Genomic DNA, 20,573 nt, shown 5'->3' with positions numbered 1-20,573 from the left:
AGGTAAGAAACTAAATGTGGTAAAGCAAAGACCTGGGGATACAGATACATAAATCACTACAAGTAGCAACACAGGTTGATAAGGCCATAAAGAGCACAAACAAAGTACTGGGACTCATTTCTAGAGGAACAGAATACAAAAGTAGGGAGGTAATGTTTCATTTATATAGAACCTTGGTTAGACCAGAATACTACACGCAGTTCTGGTCTCCATACTACAAAAAGGTGATTTAAGCACTCGAGAAAGTGCAGGAAAGATTTATAAGGAGGTTGCCAGAATTACAAGGATGCAAACATCAAGAAATATTAAGCAGGCTGGGGCTCTTTTGCCTGGAAAAGAGAAGACTAAGAGGAAAGTTGATAGAAATCTTTAAAATTATGAAGGGATTCGATAAGGTGGACATGGAGAAACTGTTTCCACTTGTGGTCGAGTCCAGAACAAGGGGGGCATCAATGTAAGATGGGCACTAAAATTTCTTTACAGAGTGGTGAGAATGTGGAACTGCAATTGAAGCAGAGAGCATTGACACATTTCAGGAGAGACTTGATGCAAACATGAGAGAAGAGGGAGGATAGAGGGTTATGGGGGCAGGGCGGGAAGAGGTAATTAGAGTGGGAGGAGGCTCGGGTGGAGTATAAACAGTGGCGCAGGCCAGTTGGACCGAATGTACTGTTTCTGTGCTGCAGTTTTAATGTAATTTTACATAAGCCATCCCATGACCCAAGTGAGATTGTCAATTTAGCGCCAAATTAGGAGCACTTTGGTTGTAAACTCCTCGAGACTTCCAAGCTCGTTACACTTTGAAGCCTTCAAGGTCAACAAAGAGGAGACTTTGATCCCACCAGTCAGGGCTAGAATTAGACTGCGTTAAAAAAAAAAGCACCAATTTTTTTTTTCCTCTTACCAATTCATCTCCCTTTGCCACACAAAAATCCAGGGTGAAAATAGTGGGTAAGCAACTAAAAGCTGGTTTTGAAACCAGCCACTAAGAGGCACAGGTCTGATTTCCCGTCTCCCTCTGGCCTCCGGTCTGCACCTCCCCGTCACAATGTGTCCAAGAAGGGGAAGTCAGCAGCTGTGAGCGGATACCCACAGCACAGCGGAAAATCCTGTGCCATTGTGCTATCCTCCTCAAAATTCACCCGGCAAACACAGTCTTTTTTTAAATAGCAAAAAAAGAATAATTTGCTGTACCCGCTGCCCAAATCTTCAACAGCTGGTTCCAAAGTGGGAGAGAGAGAGAGAGAGTTGGGACTGCATCGCTGTATAGTCTCACTATTTGCAGCCAGCTTTCAGAACACTCAAGTCCCTTTTGTTTCACAATCAGTCTGTGAGGGGCATGACTGAATCAGGAGAAGTCCAAGGGCGAGACTCACTGTCCCCAGCATTACCAAACAACTATCTCTGCACTGAAGGTCACATGCCATTGCCACAAGTGTTTCTGCACCCAGTGCTGCTTTGTGCCTGAAATTCACTTTTTGCAATCAACATCTTGACACTTACCTACCTCTTTGACCAAGTTTTCGGTCACCTGTCCTAATATCTCATGTGGCTCGGGGGTCAAAATCTGTTTGATCACACTCCTGTAAAGTGCATCGGGACGTTAAAGGTGCTATAGAAATGCAAGTTATTGCAAATGCTTTTGCGCTTTCTTCATTCCTATCCCCTATACCCACTTCACTTTCTACATAAAGCACATTTTTCAAGCTGTGGATGAGGGACGTTCACATGCGGCAGATATGATTCCAGTCACTTGGGGTTTGCCTTCAGTTTTGCTGCCTTAATGTCATCTCTCCTGCAGCATTTGGTTCTTGCGTTTATGTCCAGGTCAAGGCGAAGCCGAGTGGTTCTGGCAGAAGCAGAACCGTGCGCCAGTGAGTAGGTGTTGCTTGGTGGCACTGCTGAAGACTCCTTCCATGACGTTACTGATGATTGAAGGAGGCTGATTGGGCAGTAATTGGCACTTTGCAAGTCATTCAACCCATTAACTCTCTCACTTTGATTGAAGTATCTGTTGACTCCCTTCCTTCCTCTTTTCTCTCTATTTTTCCCCAACCTTCCTAAAATACTTTATCTATTAATTTTCCGTTCTGATGAGGTACGTACATCTGAAATGTTAACATCCTTTCTTTTTAAGAGATGCGGACTGACTTGCTGTGCATCATCAGCATTTCCTGTTTCTATTTGCACTACAGATGGAGACAAATATTTCATGAAACGCAATGGCACCAGACTTGCTGGGACAACGGAAGAAGCATATGGACAAAGATAAAGAAGAAATGTTTATCGTGGAGTTTTCACTCAATTGCGCTTCAGGGTCAGGGAGAAATTCTAGAGTTTTATCTCGTTGGGAATGCAATTCAGCTCCCACAAAAGACCAAGTGGGGGAAAGTCTGCAATGGAGCAAACTGGACATTATTTGTTGGCAGGATCAGGCTCAATTCATCAAACAAAGAATCTTTCTCTTTCCATTTTTTCCCTCACAGAACCAGGAATTATGCCAGGAATGAGACACCATAGTTACGAGGAGAGATTTGAGGTACTGGAACTATTTCCTCTAGTTGGCTAAGAGGAGATTTGATAGAGGTTTTTTATAATTCTGCAAGGTTTTGATAGAGTGAATAGGGAAAGACTATTTCCTAAAATTTTCAGAGAGAGAGGAAGGAGCAGGGTTAGGAAAAAAATATATGCAGCAGTCTGTTGGAGCATGGAATGCTTTGCTATAGGGAGTTGTGGAAGTAGAGGCCATTGCATCTTTTAAGAGGAAATTGGATATTTAAAACAGAGGAAGGTACAGTGCCTATGGGGAGACAGCAAGGCAATGGGATTACTTTTGGGCTATTAAAGCAAGAGCCAATGGGCCAAATCGCCTCCTTCTGTGTTGTAAACTTTCATGGTTTTCTGGAAGGAAAAACTGTTATTCTCTCAGACTCTTTCTCTCCTCATCACTGCGCACAAGTGCTCAACTGATATCGTCAGCTGAACTGAATGAGAGGAGCTGCTGAGTGAATAGATTCTAACAAACTAGAGACTGGGATGGGGAAAGGTTCTTCTGTCCCTCTTGAACAAGCAAGGGCCATGCAAAAAGAAACCCGTAAAAAAAAAAGACAGGGCCCTGGACTACGGAGGGAAAAGCCAGCCAAGTTCTCCACTCATTGCTACCCAGTGACCCCTGCTGATGAGGACAGTGGACGGAAGCGGCACAGAGGAGGACAGAATGGCTACTTGGGTGAGCACCCATGGAACTGAACCTCGGCTTCTGTTATTGCCTTCAGAAGAGGAGGGAAGGGGAGAAAACGGGGGAACAAATACAACTGGGACTAAATGCCATAACCATCAATCCAATTCACACTGACAGAATGCCTACTGGCTAAAAGGAGTGTGTGACACGCTCCATTGAGTTCCCGGTACCATGGGTGTACACCACAAAACTCCCTATAATTTGATCAGAGCTGGCTTTAAATTAACAATCTCTTTCATAAAGGCAACAAGGTGAGCTGTTGTTAAGAAAGCAATAATTTCCATACGGAGGCTTGCCAGTGATCTGGTACTGAGCTGTACACACCACCTGCTGATCCCTGGACCAAGTTAGTTTACTGAGCTCATCCAGGATGATGGCACTAAAACTGGCCTCAGAATTTTTGCATTAGTGAGTGAAAAGTCAGTTTGGTTTTCATGCTGCTCATTGCTATCCAGTCACCTCTGCTGAAAGAGGGCATGCAGAGTGCCAGGTGAGTGCAGGTACGGGCTTGGCTGCAATGACACCCATAAGCCCATTCTTTAAAGCTCTCATATGACCATACCTTATGATGACTTCCAATACATCGTTGATGAAGACACTGGATAGGATAGGCGTGAACAACCTTTCTTCACTGTTTCTTTTGAGAGAGAAATAGGTTCAGTAAGTCTCTCATCCAGCCTTGCAGAGATATTGGGGGGAATTTTTACTACCTAACATGCTGGGAGTCTGATCTCTGACCCCATTGTTGGGGGGGGGGCGGGAAAGAGAGGTGGTCATATGGTGGGGGAGCTAGAAGGAAACATTCCTGCTCCTCCCGGCCCACAAGGAGTGCTCCTCGCCTCCCTGCAGCTGCCGGGTTTCCCAAGGCCCGGGGAACCCAGCCAGCAACAGTCAAACCTGCACAGCCGGTTACATCCAAGGCTTCCAGCCTCATTAACATATTTAAAATGCCAACTTGCCTCCTGGGAGCGGGTTAGCTGCCCGCCCTTTGTCCCGCCTCAGTAAACCCCACCCCCCCTACCCACCCGCTCACCCGTGTTAAAATTCCCCCCCACTGAAGATGGAATGCACATGCCTGGCAAAATCCAATACCTGACCATAGCTTTCAGTTTTTTCACAAATGCTACATGAGGCACTAGGTTGAAATCGTTTCTAAAATAGATGAAAGCAATCTAAATGGGTTTCTAAGTCTTATGACACTGCAGTTTCGAATGGGGAGTATAGGCATGGGAAGCAAACAGGAGAGTGGAGTTAGACTAGGTGGCTCACGTGGGAAATGAACACCGGCAATGTCTTGATGGACCAAATGGCCTGCTTGTGTGCTGGAACACTATGAAGAAAATGATGCACTAAGCCTAAGTATGTGAGGACTGCCAGTGCGATGGAACCACATTCTAGTTTTAGACCTGACCTTCAGGAGAGGAGAAAGCTGGGAAGAGAAGCAAATGTTACATGATGCGGTTTAGTTTGTGTTTCGGAGATCAGAGTTGAGACAAAGGGTAGAGTAAGAGTTACTCTGCATTTGATCTATGCCACATCAGACCCAAGGGTGTTTAATGTGGTCACAGGCTTCAAAAGTGTTGCATTTCTTGACATCCCTTGAACCGAGAACAACTTTTAAGATATAAAATACAAACACGATAGGAGCAAGAACTAAACCACAAGCACAAGATACAAGGCTCAGGTTAGAAAAATCTTTGGTAGTCAATCCTGCATCTTGTGCACTCAGCCTCCATTGGGGAGGTACGTGCATCACACTTAACGCTACTGAACTGAGCTTATCCTCAATGGCCTGGAGCAAAGGTGTAGTATTAAGCTACAGAGGTCACAGGTGCCGAGTTAGCTGGTCTCAGCAGAGGCAGCACTGAGGGTCCAGTTTCTGAGCTTACACTACCAGCCGTGCACCCACAATTTCCCCAATACGTGTGACCAGCAAGTGCAGCTCCCCCCAAACCCTGGGCTCCGTGCTCTGGCTCTGGAAGGGGCTAGGGAGCATGTTAAAGAGATGGGACATACCAACTTTGGGGAGGTGTGATGGCCAGAATAATGTGATCTACCTCACATTCCTAGAATGCACTGGGATAATTAATTCATCTCTCGGAATGAAATGGAATTTTAAGGATTTTTTGCAGAAGTATTTTATTTCACATTTATCACCAAGACTTGCAACACCTGCTAGCTCTCGGTACAATAATCTGAATTTTTTTAAAAATGACACCCATATTTATTAAAATGTATATTCGGCTAGCTTATTTTATTTGTAGGTATTGGCTACGTGGGTTAGGTTGGGCCGGCACCCATGGAACTGAACCTCGGCTTCTGTTATTGACTTACGAAGAGGAGCGAAGGAGAGAAAACAGGGGAACAAGTACAACTGGGACTAAGTGCCATACCGGAACGGCGAATCCAATCCACACTGACAGAATGCCTACTGGCTAAAAGGAGCGCATGGCACCAATGTGCCTCCAATTTTAAATTTGGGTACACGGTTCCTTTAACGGGCTGCGCAGCCCATTCAAAGCGTGAAACTTCAGATTGTACAACCTGGTACTAGGCTGCGCGGGACTAGAGAAGTGCTCGAGAAGGAAACGCACAACGTGTGGTGAATAAAGTTGGTGAGCTACAAGCACAATTAGCCATGCGGCAATATGATGTTGTGGCAATAACGGAAACATGGCTTAAAAATGGTGAGGACTGGGCACTTAGTATTCAAGGGTACAAGGTGTTCAGAAAAGATAGGGAAGGAAAAAAGGGAGGTGGGATGGCAGTGCTGATTAAGGAAGACATTGGAAAGGGAGGATGTTCTTGAGGGGACAAGGACAGAATCCATTTGGTTAAGAGTTGAGGAGCAAAAAGGGTTTGATCACGCTACTGGGGTATTCTATAGGCCTCCAAATAGTGAGAGGGAGGTAGAGGTAGAGGAGCAAATCTGCAGGGAAATCGCAGGGCAGCACGGTGGCATAGTGGTTAGCACTGTTGCCTCACAGCGCCAGGGACCCGGGTTCGAATCCGGCCTCGGGCGACTGTGTGGAGTTTGCACATTCTCCCCGTGTTTGCGTGGGTTTCCTCCGGGTGCTCCGGTTTCCTCCCACAGTCCAAAAGATGTGCGGGTTAGGTTGATTGGCTATGATAAAATTGACCCTTAGTGTTAGGGGGATTAAATACGTGGGGTTACGGGGATCGGGTGGGATATGTGTCGGTGCAGGCTCGATGGGCCGAAATGGCCTCTATCTGCACTGTGGGGTTTCTGTGATTCTGTGATATGCAAGAGCTATACAGTGGTGATATTGGGGGGCTTTAATTACCCAAATATCGATTGGGATAATGCTAGGGTAAAGGGAAAGGGGGGATAAAGAATTTCTGAAATGTGTTCAGGAGAATTTCCTTGACCAGTATGTTCTCGGCCCAACTAGGAAGGAGGCATTGCTGGATCTGGTGCTGGGGAATGAGGTGGGCCAGGTCAGCCAAGTATCTGTGGGAGAACACTTGGGTACGACTGATCATCGTATCATAAGATTTTAGATTAGCAATGGAGAGGAGCAAGGAACAATCTAGAGTGGAACTTCTAAACTGGAATAGGGCTAACTTCAATGGGATGCCAAAGAATCTAGCCAGGGTAAAATGGAACCAAAGACCGACAGGAAAAACTATAACGGAACAATGGGTAATCTTTAAGGAGATGTTCCAAGTACAGGTTAGGTACATTCCTACAAGGGAAGGGTAAGAGAACCAAAGTAAGGGCTCCTTGGATGACGAGGGAGATAGAGAAGATGATGAAACAAAAAAAGAGGGTGTATGACGCATGTCAGGTGAATTCTTCAAGGGAGAACCAGACCAAGTACAATAAGTTGAGAGGGGAAGTGAAGATGAAGATAAGATTGGCAAAGAGAGAATATAAGAGTAGAATGGCGGTTAACATAAAAGGGAAACTAAAAATCTTCTACCGGCATGTAAACAGTAAGCGGGTAATAAGAGGGGTGGGACCAATTAGGGACAAAGAAGGTGATATATGCGTAGAGGCGCAGGGCAAGGCTAGATTACTCAATGACTACTTTGTATCGGTGTTTACTAAGGAGGTGGATGCTGACAAAATATCAGTAGAAGTGGAAAAGGTAGATGCAATGGAAGGGGTGAAAATTGATAGGCAGGATGTACTAGAAAGGCTGGGTATGCTTAGAGTGGATAAGTCTCCTGGTCCAGATGGCTTGCATCCCAGGTTGCAAAGGGAATTGGGGGAGGAGATAACAGAAGGGCTCGCCATAATTTTCCAATCTTCCCTAGATGCAGGGGAGGTGCCCTAGGATTGGAAAGTGGCAAATGTGACACCATTGTTCAAGAAAAGGTGTAAGGACAATCCTAGTAACTGCAGGCTGGTCAGTTTAACATCAGTGGTGGGTAAAGTTTTAGAAACAATAATCAAGGAAAAAATTAATGGGCACTTGGAGAGGTTTAAGCTAATTAAGGAGAGCCAACATGGATTTGTAAAAGGCAGGTCGTATTTGGCTAATCTAATTGAATTTTTTGATGAAGTAGCAGGGAGGATTGATGAAGGGAATGCAATGGATGTTGCCTACATGGATTTTAGGAAGGTGTCTGACAAAGTACCACATAGAAGGCTGGTTAACAAAATTGAAGCTCATGGAGTAGGTGGGTCAGTGGCAGCTTGGATAAGAATTGGCTTAAGGATAGAAAACAGCGAGTTGTGGCAAATGGCTGTTGTTCAGACGAGAGGATGTTACAGTGGTGTTCCCCAAGGGTCAGTGCTGGGGCCACTGCTTTTTTTGATTGATATATAAATGACCTGGATATTGGAATACAGAGTAGAATTTCTAAATTTGCCGATGACACCAAACTTGGGGGTGTGGCAAACAGTGAGGATGATACCAATCGACTACAACAGGACACAGAAAGGCTAGCAGAATGGGCAGATGGAATTTTATACATAGAGGTGTGAGGTGATGTATTTTGGCAGAAGGAACAGGGAGAGGCAATGTACACTTAATGGCACAGTTTTAAAGAGTGTGCAGGGACAGAGGGACCTGGGAGTTAATGCGCATAGGTCCCTGAAGGTGGCAGGACATATTGAGAGAGTGGTTAGCAAAGCATATGGGATCTTGGGCTTCATAAATAGAGGTATTGAGTACAAAAGTAGAGAAGTTATGCTGAACCTTTATAAAGCGCTGGTTAGGCCACAACTGGGGTATTGCATCCAGTTCTGGTCACCACACTTTAGGAAGGATGTGAAGGTCCTTGAGAGGGTGCAGAGGAGATTTACCAGAATGGTTCCGGGGATGGGGGATCTTAGCTACAAGGACAGGTTGGAGAAGCTGGATTTGTTTTCATTAGAGCAAAGGAGGTTGAGGGGTGATTTGATAGAGGTGTACAAGATTATGACGGGTTTGGATAGGCTAGACGGCGAAAGGCTGTTCCCACTAATTGATGGTACAAGGACGAGGGGACACAGATTGAAGGTTTTGGGCAAGAGATACAGGGGAGATGTGAGGAAAAACCTTTTTACGCAGCGAGTGGTGAGGACCTGGAACTCGCTGCTGACGGAAGTGGTGGAAGCGGAGACACTCGATGTTTTCAAGGGGAGACTGGATAGGCACTTGAGGGAAATAAACTTGCAGGGCTACGGGGATAGAGCGGGGGAATGGGACGGACTGGATTGCTCTAGAGAGAGCCGGTACGGACTCGATGGGCCGAATGGCCTCCTTCTGTGCCGTTATGACTGGCAGAGAGGGCCAGACAGCTTGGAAGGAACATTAAGTGACACCCTCTACCGAGTTCCCGGTACAGTCGTATGGGTGCACACCACAACACTACCTATAAATTGATATGAGCTGGCTTTAAATTAACAAGCTCTTTCACAGAGGCAACAAGGTTAAATGTTGTAAGAAAACAACAATTTCATACAGAGGCTTGTCAGTAGTTCAGTGATCTGGTACCGAGATGTACACACCACCTGCTGATCCCTGGGCCAAGTTAGTTTACTAATCTCATCCAGGATGATGGCACTAAAATTGGCCTCAGAATTTTTGCACCAGGGAGTGAAAAGTCAGTTAGATTTTCAGGCTGCTCATTGCTATCCAGTCAGCTCTGCTGAAAGACAGCATGCAGAGTGAGAGGTGATTGCAGGGACAGGCTTGGCTGCAATGACACCCATGATTGACGTTCGTTGTTTAAAGCTCACATATGGAGCTTTAACAGAATGCAAGAAATAGGAGCTGCAGTAGGCCATACGGCCGCTAGAGCCTGCTTTGCCATTCAATAAGTCATGGCTGATCTTCGACCTCAACTCCACTTTCCCACCCGATCCCCATTTCCCTCGATTCTCCTTGAATCCAAAAATCTATCGATCTCAGTCTTGAATATACTCAACGACAGCATCCACAGCCCTCTGGGGGTAGAGAATGCCAAAGATTTTGTTGCTAGTATTCTACAAAAATGGTGCAGTGGTTATTTAATACAGTATACAGATAATTCACTCTCAACCCTCTGAGTGAAGAAATTTCTCATCTCAGTCCTAAATGGCCGAACCCTTATCCTGAGACTTTGCCTCCTAGCTCCAGACTCTGCAGCCAGGGGAAACAGCTTTTCAGCATCTACCCTGTCAAGCCTTCCCAGAATCTTACATGTTTCAATGAGATCACCTCTCATTCTTCTAAACTCCAGAGAGTATAGGCCCATTCTACACAATCTCTCATCATAGGACAACCCTCTCATCCCAGGGATCAATCTAGTAAACCTTTGTTGCACCGCCTCCAAGGCAAGTTTATCCTTCCTTAGGTACAGAGGCCAAAACTGTTCATTGAAAGGAGCAAAAAAAAGCCAGGGTTCCTGCTCCCCATCAATGTGCAGTAACCCTTTCTGGGGAGTATACATGTGTAAATGTCAGGTAAAAACAGAATTAGGCTGGGCGCTGATGCTCTCCATGGTCAAACAGCATGCAAACACACTATCTGGGTTGGGACATGAAGAATATCCACTTGGGCAGAGTACCATAGGGCCGCTGGCGCATGTGGAAACATGCCCAGCAAGGAGTCAGGTCAAGTGGGCACAGAGGGGAGAACATTGGAAGGAAAGATGACTTCAACTGAAATTCAAACCAATTTTGCAATCCATTTTGCAACAGAGCAATAGAACCTTAAGTCCAACTGTGCAGTGCAAATACCAGCAGATTTGTATCAGGCAGGAAGCAAGCCTTTACCACAGGAAAGCTGGAAACTGTCCGTTTCCCGAGGCCTGTTTGCAGTAAAGCTAAATAACACACACAAGCCACAATCCCTGCAGCACCCCCACCACAGTGGAGCCCTCCCCCACTCATGTACAGCAAAGGGCTTACAACACAACCTCATCAATCTGCTCGCAAATTGCATAATCTTCTTTTTTGTAACTTGGCTTACATCAGCCATCTCTTTCCCAACGATCAAGCTGCAAGCTTGCGGTTACAGAATTTGTTAAACCATCGCCGATCGGAGTACCAAGCAACCTGTTCAGAATCAGGGGCAGCCTCCAACTGGCTGTTGAGTCACAGTAAGAAGTGGCGCTTAAGAGACACGCGAGGAAAGAGCGAAATAACAATTCGTATTTCAATAGTGCCTATAACGTAGGAAAAACAAAATCCCACGGCACTTCACAGATATAACCGGACAAAAAAAAAAATAAAATGGGAGAAATAGGAGATTGAAGTATGGTACTTAGAGTAGTGTGTGCAATCCCAGCTACCATGCCACAAGAAACACAAGCATCCGAGGGGGTAGACAGAAGCTAGGAGATTCATGCCAAGTACAATGGGGATAAGGAATGACAAAGTTCTAGTCTAGAAAGAAGGCATTTAATGAGGGGGTGAGGGTGCAAGTGAACCTCATTGAGGCATGGAAGCACTCAACTCAGAGTCAGAAGATTGTAGGTTCAAGTCCCACTCCAGGCTGACACTTCAATGCAATGCTGAGGGAAAAGAATCAGTGTTGTCTTTCTGATTGTTTGTGGAGCCTTTCTGCGCACAAATTGGCCGCCATGTTTGCCAACATAACAGTGACGACAGATCATTGGTAATTCATTGGCTGTAAAGTGCATTGGTTTGTCCTGTAGATGTGAAAGGCTCATTTGTGCCAGCACAGGAGACTATTCATTCACTCCCATTGGCTTCACGACACCTTGGCACAGTCCATTATTTTCTGACCTTCAACCAACTTGCTATCCATGTTGCCGCACTTCCTTTAATACAGTTATATGTTAATTTTAACAAGCCTCCTATGTGATACTTTATCAAACACCTTTTGAAAATCCATACAACTTCCACTTCAGGGAGCCACTGATGATCTTTAATAGCACTCATCAGCCGCGGCTCAGTTGGTAGCACTCTCGCCTGCGAGTCAGAAGGTTGTGGATTCAAGTCCTGCTCCAGGAACTCGAGTGCATAAACCAGGCTGGCTCTCCAGTGCAGTACTGAGGGAGTGCTGCACTGTCAGAGGTGCCGTCTTTTGGATGAGATGTTAAACCGAGGTCCTGTGTGGCACTATTTTGAAAAAGAACAGGGGAGTTGCCCTAGCCAATATTTCTCCCTCATCCAACATTTAATTATCTGATCATTATCACATTGCTGTTTGTGGGACCTTGCAAATTCTGCATTTTCTACATCACAACAAAAGTACTTCATTGGCTGTAAAGTGCTTTTGGGGCGTCCCGATGTTGTGAATGCCACTTTTATAAATGTAAGTTCTTTCTTTACATAGTGAGTATTCATCCTTATTACACACTGCAGAAATTAGCTCAAACTTGGTAGTGTCCATTTTGTGTTGTTAGCGGTAGCTACGTCTTTGAAGTGAATAAAAAAAGACGGTTTCATGATGATGGAGTATAAAATCACTGGTTCATTCAGAGTTAAAATGTTGTGTCCAGTTCAGAGTGCCTTATTTCAGGAGAGAGGCCATGGAGAGGGTGCAGAAGAGATTCACTAAAATGATAACAGGGATGAGAGGCTTCAGCTACAAAGAGAGGCTCTATTTAATGAGGAGAGACTAGAGAAACTGGGATTCTTGTCCCTAGGTTAAGAGATGATCTGTAAAAGGTGTTCAAAATTCTGAGAGGTTTTGATCACGTAAACCAGAAAAAAAGCATTTCCACAGGTCACTCTGTTGGTATCTCAAGGGCATTAATTTATCAATAAAAGAATGGTTAGAAGGTTTTTTTGTGCAAAAGGATGTTAGAAATCAGGACAAGAAACAGTGGAAGCAAAATCCATACCAATTTTGGAAGTCAAGTGGATAAATAATTTTTTAAACAAGGTGTGTGAAATGGTCCGGGGAATGGGACTAAATGGACAGCTCTTTCAGAGAGTTGTACAAGCTGAATGACCTCCTTCAGTGCAGTATGGTTTGGCAATACTAACTGATGCATTGATCATAATCGGGACTGTGCCCAAGCAATGGGGTGGGGGGGATGGCACAATAGCAAAATACTGCAGATGCTGGAAATCCAAAATAACAACAGAGAATGCTGGAAAAGCTCAGCAGGTCAGGCAACATCCGTGGAGAGAAATTTGAGTTGACGTTTCGGGTTGAAACCCTTCTTCAAAACTGGAAAGAAAATAAAAAGATCGAAGGCAAAGCTGCGATCGAACAAAAGAAGAAAAGACAAGTTTTATCTCCGTTGAGACCGAGTTGTCCATCAGTGCTGTAGGGTGGTACCAACTGATGATGACCACCAACGTTCCCTCTAAGCTGTGCACCTGCGCAGCTCTCTGCCAGTCCCGCACAGCCCGGGACTGGCTTTTCCAACACGTGAAACTGTGAATGGGCTGCCAAAAAAAAATTGGGGGGGGGGGGGAACATTGGCAACCACCCTCCCTCACTGCTGGAGCGGGGCGGCAGGAAGGGAAGGAAGAGGGGCGAGAAATCCAAGAGGGCAATCTCCAGGCAGTGGCCGTAATTTCCGAGCAGCCAACATGAAGAGGCACTGGCAGATGCCAAGATACAAATAGCTTGCCCACTCCTGAGACACCAATAGCCTGTGGAGAAGACTGAGTCGGGGAATAGGACTAAGTGAACAGCTCTTTCAAAGAGCAACACAGGCTCAATGACCGCTTTCAGTGCAGTAAAATCCTATGATTCTAACTGGTGTGATATACAGTACTTAAAAACTTAAGAAACAGAAATAAAAGTTCTGAATCCTACGATGGTCAAGAATTATGCTTTATACAAAGAGATTTTGTAGCCATTTTTTTTTTTTAAAACAATCTGTTGTGATTTTCCACTCTCTGCATTTAGGAACAAAAAAAAATTATTTTTAAATTGCTTCCTCGTTACAACAGGAAGCTTCTTTTTCCGCAAACCGTCTTTTTTAGTTCCATTCAAAGCCGTGAAAGGCTAAACTACCCCCCAAATGCCTCATGCAGTCCATAACGAGAAAAGAATTACAGCATTCACTTAATATAAATCCAGTTCCCTGACAGCTCAGCTGATTAAGGCAGTGAACAGCTGAGCCATAAAGAGCAGGAAAGTCCCGGTCAATCGTCAGTCTGTGCTACGCTAGCTAATCTGAGCCAAGGTGGCAAATAGGAAGCTGTAACTGGCCCCAGCACCCATGAGTGAGGGAAAAGGAGGGAGGATTGTCTGGGGTTGTTCTCCTTGGGGTAGAGAAGACTAAGAGGAGATTTGATAGCGGTGTTTAAAATCATGAAGGGTTTAGATAGAGTAAATAAAGAGAAACTGTTTCCAATGGCTGAAGGGTTGATACCCAGAGAGCACAGGTTTAAGGTGACTGGCAAAAGAACCAAAGGCAACATGAGGACAAACCTTTTTACACAACGTGTGGTTAGGATTTGGAAGGCGCTGCCTGAGAGTGGTGGATACAGATTCAATAGTAGCCTTGAAAAGGGAATTGGATAAATACTTGAAGGAGAAAAAAATGCAGGAATAAGGGGAAAGAGCGTGGGAGTGGGACTCTTTGAAAGAGATGGCGCAGACTCGATGGGCCAAATGGCCTCCTTCTGGCTGTACTATTCTATAGGAAGTGGGGGGGGGCAATGTGAGAAGCCCAGTGTTTGATTTACAATATCTATCTTGTGACCCCTACTGGAAGGGTTTGGACGAAATCAGGCTCAGCTGTGATCACCTCAAACAGCTAAATCGCCCGTGATACTATCTAAACTCAACCATGAAAAATGGCTACTTTAGCAAGGAATCAGAGTGTACCTGGCATCTGTGGAACTGACCCAGTGAAAAGAAAAGACTTGCATTTACAGTATATAGCACCTTTCATGACCTCAGGACTTCCCAAAGTGCTGCACAGCCAATGAAGTACTTTTGAAGTGCAGTCACTGTTGCAATGTAGGAAACGCGGCAGCCAATGTGCACACAGCAAGCTCCCACAAGCGGCAATGTGATAATGACCAGCTCATCTGTTTTTGTGATGCTGATTGAGGGATAAATATTGGCCAGGACAATGAGTGTCAGCACCTTCAAGTGAGGAAGGGGGAAAACTCATGAGAAGGAAAAAAAAAACTGTCCACAAAAAAAAAGGATACAGAGAAACAAAGTTGAACTCTAGTAAATTTAAAAATCTTTCTAGAAAGAAAGTCAAAAATGAGAAACGAAAATGTTTTGTGCAAGCATGAAAGGTTGCAAAATAGGTCTTGTAAAATAGTCTGACTGTGCAGAAAGGAGCCTTAGAGCTACTGAGACACAGCAGCCTCTGGCAATACATTAAAGAACCATAGGTTTAAAATCTAGCGAGCCTCAATTTGGAAGAAACTTGCCCCTCTTCACTCCAGAGTAGTGAAAACGTAGAACAGGCCCTCAACGAAAGAACGGGCCCTCAACGAAAGAACGGGCCCTCAACGAAAGAACGGGCCCTCAACGAAAGAACGGGCCCTCAACGAAAGAACGGGCCCTCAACGAAAGAACGGGCCCCTCAACGAAAGAACGGGCCCTCAACGAAAGAACGGGCCCCTCAACGAAAGAACGGGCCCTCAACGAAAGAACGGGCCCTCAACGAAAGAACGGGCCCTCAACGAAAGAACGGGCCCTCAACGAAAGAACGGGCCCTCAACGAAAGAACGGGCCCTCAACGAAAGAACGGGCCCTCAACGAAAGAACGGGCCCTCAACGAAAGAACGGGCCCTCAACGAAAGAACGGGCCCTCAACGAAAGAACGGGCCCTCAACGAAAGAACGGGCCCTCAACGAAAGAACGGGCCCTCAACGAAAGAACGGGCCCTCAACGAAAGAACGGGCCCTCAACGAAAGAACGGGCCCTCAACGAAAGAACGGGCCCTCAACGAAAGAACGGGCCCTCAACGAAAGAACGGGCCCTCAACGAAAGAACGGGCCCTCAACGAAAGAACGGGCCCTCAACGAAAGAACGGGCCCTCAACGAAAGAACGGGCCCTCAACGAAAGAACGGGCCCTCAACGAAAGAACGGGCCCTCAACGAAAGCAGCTGAACTCATGTCACTCAACGCCTTCAAAAAGGAGCTGCAGAAATATCTGGTTGGGAATAGGAGTAGAGGTTATAGGGGCAGATATAGACCGGGATGATCACGGGACACCCTAGCTCCTGCAAAGGACGGACGGGGGAGGAGGATGTTGTCTGTGCAAAGTAGGAGGGCAGGGTGGGAAAAGTGGGATGAATGAATATTCTGGAATTTGGAGGGACAATCTTTGGGGTCAGAGTGCACTTAAGCAGAATTTTCCCTTAGGAGACTAAATGGTTTGGGAAGAATGCACCAACCAGGCAGATTATATATGGTCTACGGAAGGAGTAGTCTTGATAAGACGATCATACTGACCATGATTTATATTATCTATTATTCTGCCTACCTTTTGTGTGCTGTGATCGCCACCCGTCAGGAACTGGCCCAGGTCTCTTTTGGGGCATACAGCGAATCCACACTCACTGCACAAGCCAGCAGCTTGTTCCATAGGTCTACTAACCTCCTGACATCTAACCCAGTTCTACCCTCATGCAACTTAAACACATGGCCCCTGGTCCTTCCTAACCTATTAAATGAAATAATCAATCTATATGAACACTATCTAGTCCCTTCATTATGTTAAACATCTCTATCAGATTGCCCCCTGGATTCAATGATTCTCTCAGGTAAATAGACCCAGCTTTTTAAGTCTATCTGGGTAGCTGAAGTATTTTTAAGCTGTGTCTCATTCTTGTGGCCCTCCTCTGAACTTTTTCCAAAGCCTCTATCATCCACCATGCAAAGGGACCAAAACTGGACACGGTATTCTAAGTGAAGCCTAACCAAAGTCTTATACAAGGGCAAAAAATATATGCTTTGTTTTATCCAGAATCATCCCGCCTAACGCTTCACAGCACAGAACCTTAAGGGAATTCTGTGCGATAATGCCAAGATCTCGCTCATTCTCAACGGACTTAAGTTCTGTACCCTGTAGGGAATAAGTATATTCAACATTGGTCCTGCCCAAGTGCACAGCACTATATTTATCCAAGTTAAATGCCCCCCACCACATCAAGATCTGCTTGGAGTAGCTTATTCTCATCTACAGTCCCGACACTCGCACCGCTCTTCGCATCATCCACCAACCCGCAGACCATTCCCCCAACACCTACGTCCAGGTCATTAATGAAGAGAGTGAGAAATAACAGCCCCAACACCAATCCCTGCAGGACACCACTGGTAACTGGTCTCCAAGCAGATCCACATCTATCAATAAACAGTTTCTGCCTGTAGAAATGCAGCCAGTTCTTAAACTACTGTAACAATTTACCACCAATTCCACAGATTTTTTCTTGTATAGTAATCTATTTGTAAGGCACCTTATCAAAAGCTTTCTGATAATCTCAGTATACAATGTCAACCTTCGTACACCAACCTAGTAACTTCTCCTAAAAAATTGGCAAGACATGACCTTCTTTCTTCGAAGCTGCATTGAGTGTCTCTGATAACTCCTTCTCTGTCCAGTTGATCAGAGAACATCTCTCAAGATTCCTTCTAGAATCTGTCCCTTGACGGAAGTCAAACGTATGGGACAATACAAAAGCAAAACACTTCGGATGCTGGAAATCTGAAATAAAAACAGGAAATGCTGGAAATACTGAGCAGGTCAGGCAGCATCTGTGGAGAGAGAAACCGAGTTAACATTTCAGGTCAATGTTCTGATGAAGGGTCATCAACCTCAAACGTTAACTCTGTTTCTCTCTCCACAGATGCTGCCTGACCGAATGGGACTTCAGTTCCCTGGATGTGACTTCTTGAAAATCGGTACTACATGAGCACCCCACCAACCCAAAGGAACAATCCCATGACTCTAGCGAGCTAGTAATATACGGGTAAAGGCCTTGTAAAGCACATGACCCATTTCTTCAAGCACCCCCGAGTGGATGCCATCCAGACCAGCAGACTGATCAGATTTGAGGTTCAGAATTCGAAGATGTTATTCTCAAGTTATTTTGACATTTACAATTATCCTGTCACCATTGTTGTTAATTGAGCATCGTCTAACTTTGTGTAATCATTCAAGACTTCTACCTTACCCTGGGAGTCCATTTGAATTAAAAAATGAACAATCCCAGCCTGAGCAACACTGCCCAGTTAGTGAAATTGCTTTGATTAAAATTAGATACAAGGGCAGGTAAATGCTGGAATAAGGAGAGACATGCACACACTCCTAGGTATTGTGTGCAGTTTTGGTCACCTTATCTGAGGAAGGATGTTCTTGCCATGGAGGGAGTGCAGCGAAGATTCACCAGACTGATACCTAGGATGGCAGGAATGACGTATGAGGAGAGATTGGGTCGATTGGGCTTGTACTCGCTGGAGTTTAGAAGAATGAGACGGGATCTCATTGAAACTTATAAAATTCTAACAGGACTAGACAGACTAGATGCAGGAAGGATGTTCCCGATGATCAGGGAGTCCAGAACCAGGGGTCACAGTCTAAGGATAAGGGGTAAGCCATTTAGGACAGAGATGAGGAGGAATTTCTTCACCCAGAGAGTGGTGAACCTGTGGAATTCTCTACCACAGAAGGCAGTTGAAGCCAATTCATTAAATATATTCAAGGAGGTGTTAGATATATTTCTTAAGGCTAAAGGGATCAAGGGGTATGGGTAGAAGGCAGGGACAGGGTACTGAATTTGGATGATCAGCCATGATCTCATTGAATGGCGGAGTAGGCTCGAGGGGCCGAATGGCCTACTCCTGCTCCTATCTTCTATGTTTCTATGTACACACACACCCCCTATTTGCCATCAATGCTGCTCCAGCAGACCGTCTAAAAGCCAGTTCCACAGCAGTATTCGCAGAGGCCTGGGAGCAGATCACTTGTCCCAGATGGCGCATAGCCTATGAAGACCCAGAAGGGTGCAAGGGAAACCAATTTAAAACACACCGACAAAAGAATGAACCCACAGCATCCTTGATTCTTATTAATAACAAATAACTAATGGGGAGCCATTGCTGGGGACATTAATTGCAATATAAGCTATCCTTCTCTGCCGTTAAATATGAAAAGTTATTATTAGGAGTAATTCGATCTCCTTCCTGCAGGCCGCTGGGATCAAAGTCAGTGGGCGGAAGTGGCAGGTCCACTGGCAAAAAGGTGCTAGAGCTGGATCCTGATCTGAGGTGACAAGCACTTGAAAAGCTAGAAGTGGCCACGCATCAAAAGCAAGATTCTCCTTTCGAAACAGAGAAAAAATAATTCTGTAAAAACCCCGGATCTGCCCAGTCCCTTTTAATAAACATATACAGTGTCCTTTAGGCAAGAACCTGGTCGTCTTCATTGGCTAAGGTTCCACCCATTGGTCACTGGTTAAAATGTCCACTGTTCAACCAAGCGCTCTACTAATCAGATTGCACAAATCGGGGTCGGTACTTGACTAAAAGAATGGTATCAAACCGTTGCACTTCATCCAACATGGCCAATCAATTATCACTGAAGAGTTAAATTCTAATTAATTGTGACATTTAAGTGTTGTAATGTTATTTCGACAGTTCCAAGCCCACAGATCTTTTATTACAAGAATCTCGTATCGCATGACTGCGGTTTATTTTGCTATGTTTCACTAATCTAATACAGAAGGGGATAACACTGGCCCTGCAAATGTGCGAGCATTCCACATTCATTTCATTCACACCTTTGGTTGATCGATTTAATTGTATTGCATGGAGTGTTTCTGGTCTTTATTTTCCTACACCTATATAAAGAAAAATTGTACTGGATTTCCACATTTTATTTCAAACCAGGACACGAGGAAAACAGAAGCATTTGTGCTTAAGTCATGGTTATCTATAGATCAAGATCAATTCTTTTTCAGCTAAGAGCCAGCTCTTAGCAAGGCTACACTCACTTATCAGAATGGCCACAGTGAGATGTTTAAAAAATAATCTCTTGCTCAATTTACAATCATCTGAAGACAATGCTTCCTTCCCCACCTTCTCAGGAACCTGCACAATACAGCATGCTCCAGCTGTGCAGGTATCTGGACCCATAGCTCTGCTACTGTGTAACTAGACACCAGATGGTCCAGAATGACAAAACCCCACCTACAGGGAGCAACAGCAATGGAAAGCTATACTAAGATGGGAAGAAATTTGCCACAATACTCCTTATATATATATATATATATATATATATATATATAAATAAAACTAGCTGGAGTGCCCGGCGGTGCCAAGGCTTTTTGGAGTGCATGTTGTTGTTGGAAGAGAGCGACTGGGGGGGGGGGGGGGGGGGGAGAGAGGAGAGAGAGCGCGCGACTGGGGGGGAAGAGAGCGCGCGACTGGGGGGGAAGAGAGCGAGCGACTGGGGGGGAAGAGAGCGAGCGACTGGGGGGGAAGAGAGCGAGCGACTGGGGGGGAAGAGAGCGAGCGACTGGGGGGGAAGAGAGCGAGCGACTGGGGGGGAAGAGAGCGAGCGACTGGGGGGGAAGAGAGCGAGCGACTGGGGGGGAAGAGAGCGAGCGACTGGGGGGGAAGAGAGCGAGCGACTGGGGGGGAAGAGAGCGAGCGACTGGGGGGGAAGAGAGCGAGCGACTGGGGGGGGAAGAGAGCGAGCGACTGGGGGGGGAAGAGAGCGAGCGACTGGGGGGGGAAGAGAGCGAGCGACTGGGGGGGGAAGAGAGCGAGCGACTGGGGGGGGAAGAGAGCGAGCGACTGGGGGGGGAAGAGAGCGAGCGACTGGGGGGGAAGAGAGCGAGCGACTGGGGGGGAAGAGAGCGAGCGACTGGGGGGGAAGAGAGCGAGCGACTGGGGGGGAAGAGAGCGAGCGACTGGGGGGGAAGAGAGCGAGCGACTGGGGGGGAAGAGAGCGAGCGACTGGGGGGGAAGAGAGCGAGCGACTGGGGGGGAA

At 45.8% G+C, this 20,573-nt stretch overlaps 1 protein-coding gene across 3 annotated transcripts in view; it reads right to left on the bottom strand.

Annotated features, from left to right (window-relative positions):
- Nucleotides 1-20,573, bottom strand: part of pold1 (polymerase (DNA directed), delta 1, catalytic subunit) — a 109,413-nt gene that overhangs the window by 42,831 nt on the left and 46,009 nt on the right. The window lies entirely within an intron of this gene.

This window comes from Somniosus microcephalus, chromosome 28 (genome assembly GCF_052327205.1).
Source record: "Somniosus microcephalus isolate GS21.2 chromosome 28, FLI_Smic_1.0, whole genome shotgun sequence".
Classification (NCBI taxonomy): Eukaryota; Metazoa; Chordata; class Chondrichthyes; order Squaliformes; family Somniosidae; genus Somniosus; species Somniosus microcephalus.
The sequence above is the reverse complement of the archived record's forward strand: the minus strand, read 5'-3'. Positions and strand labels throughout refer to the sequence as shown.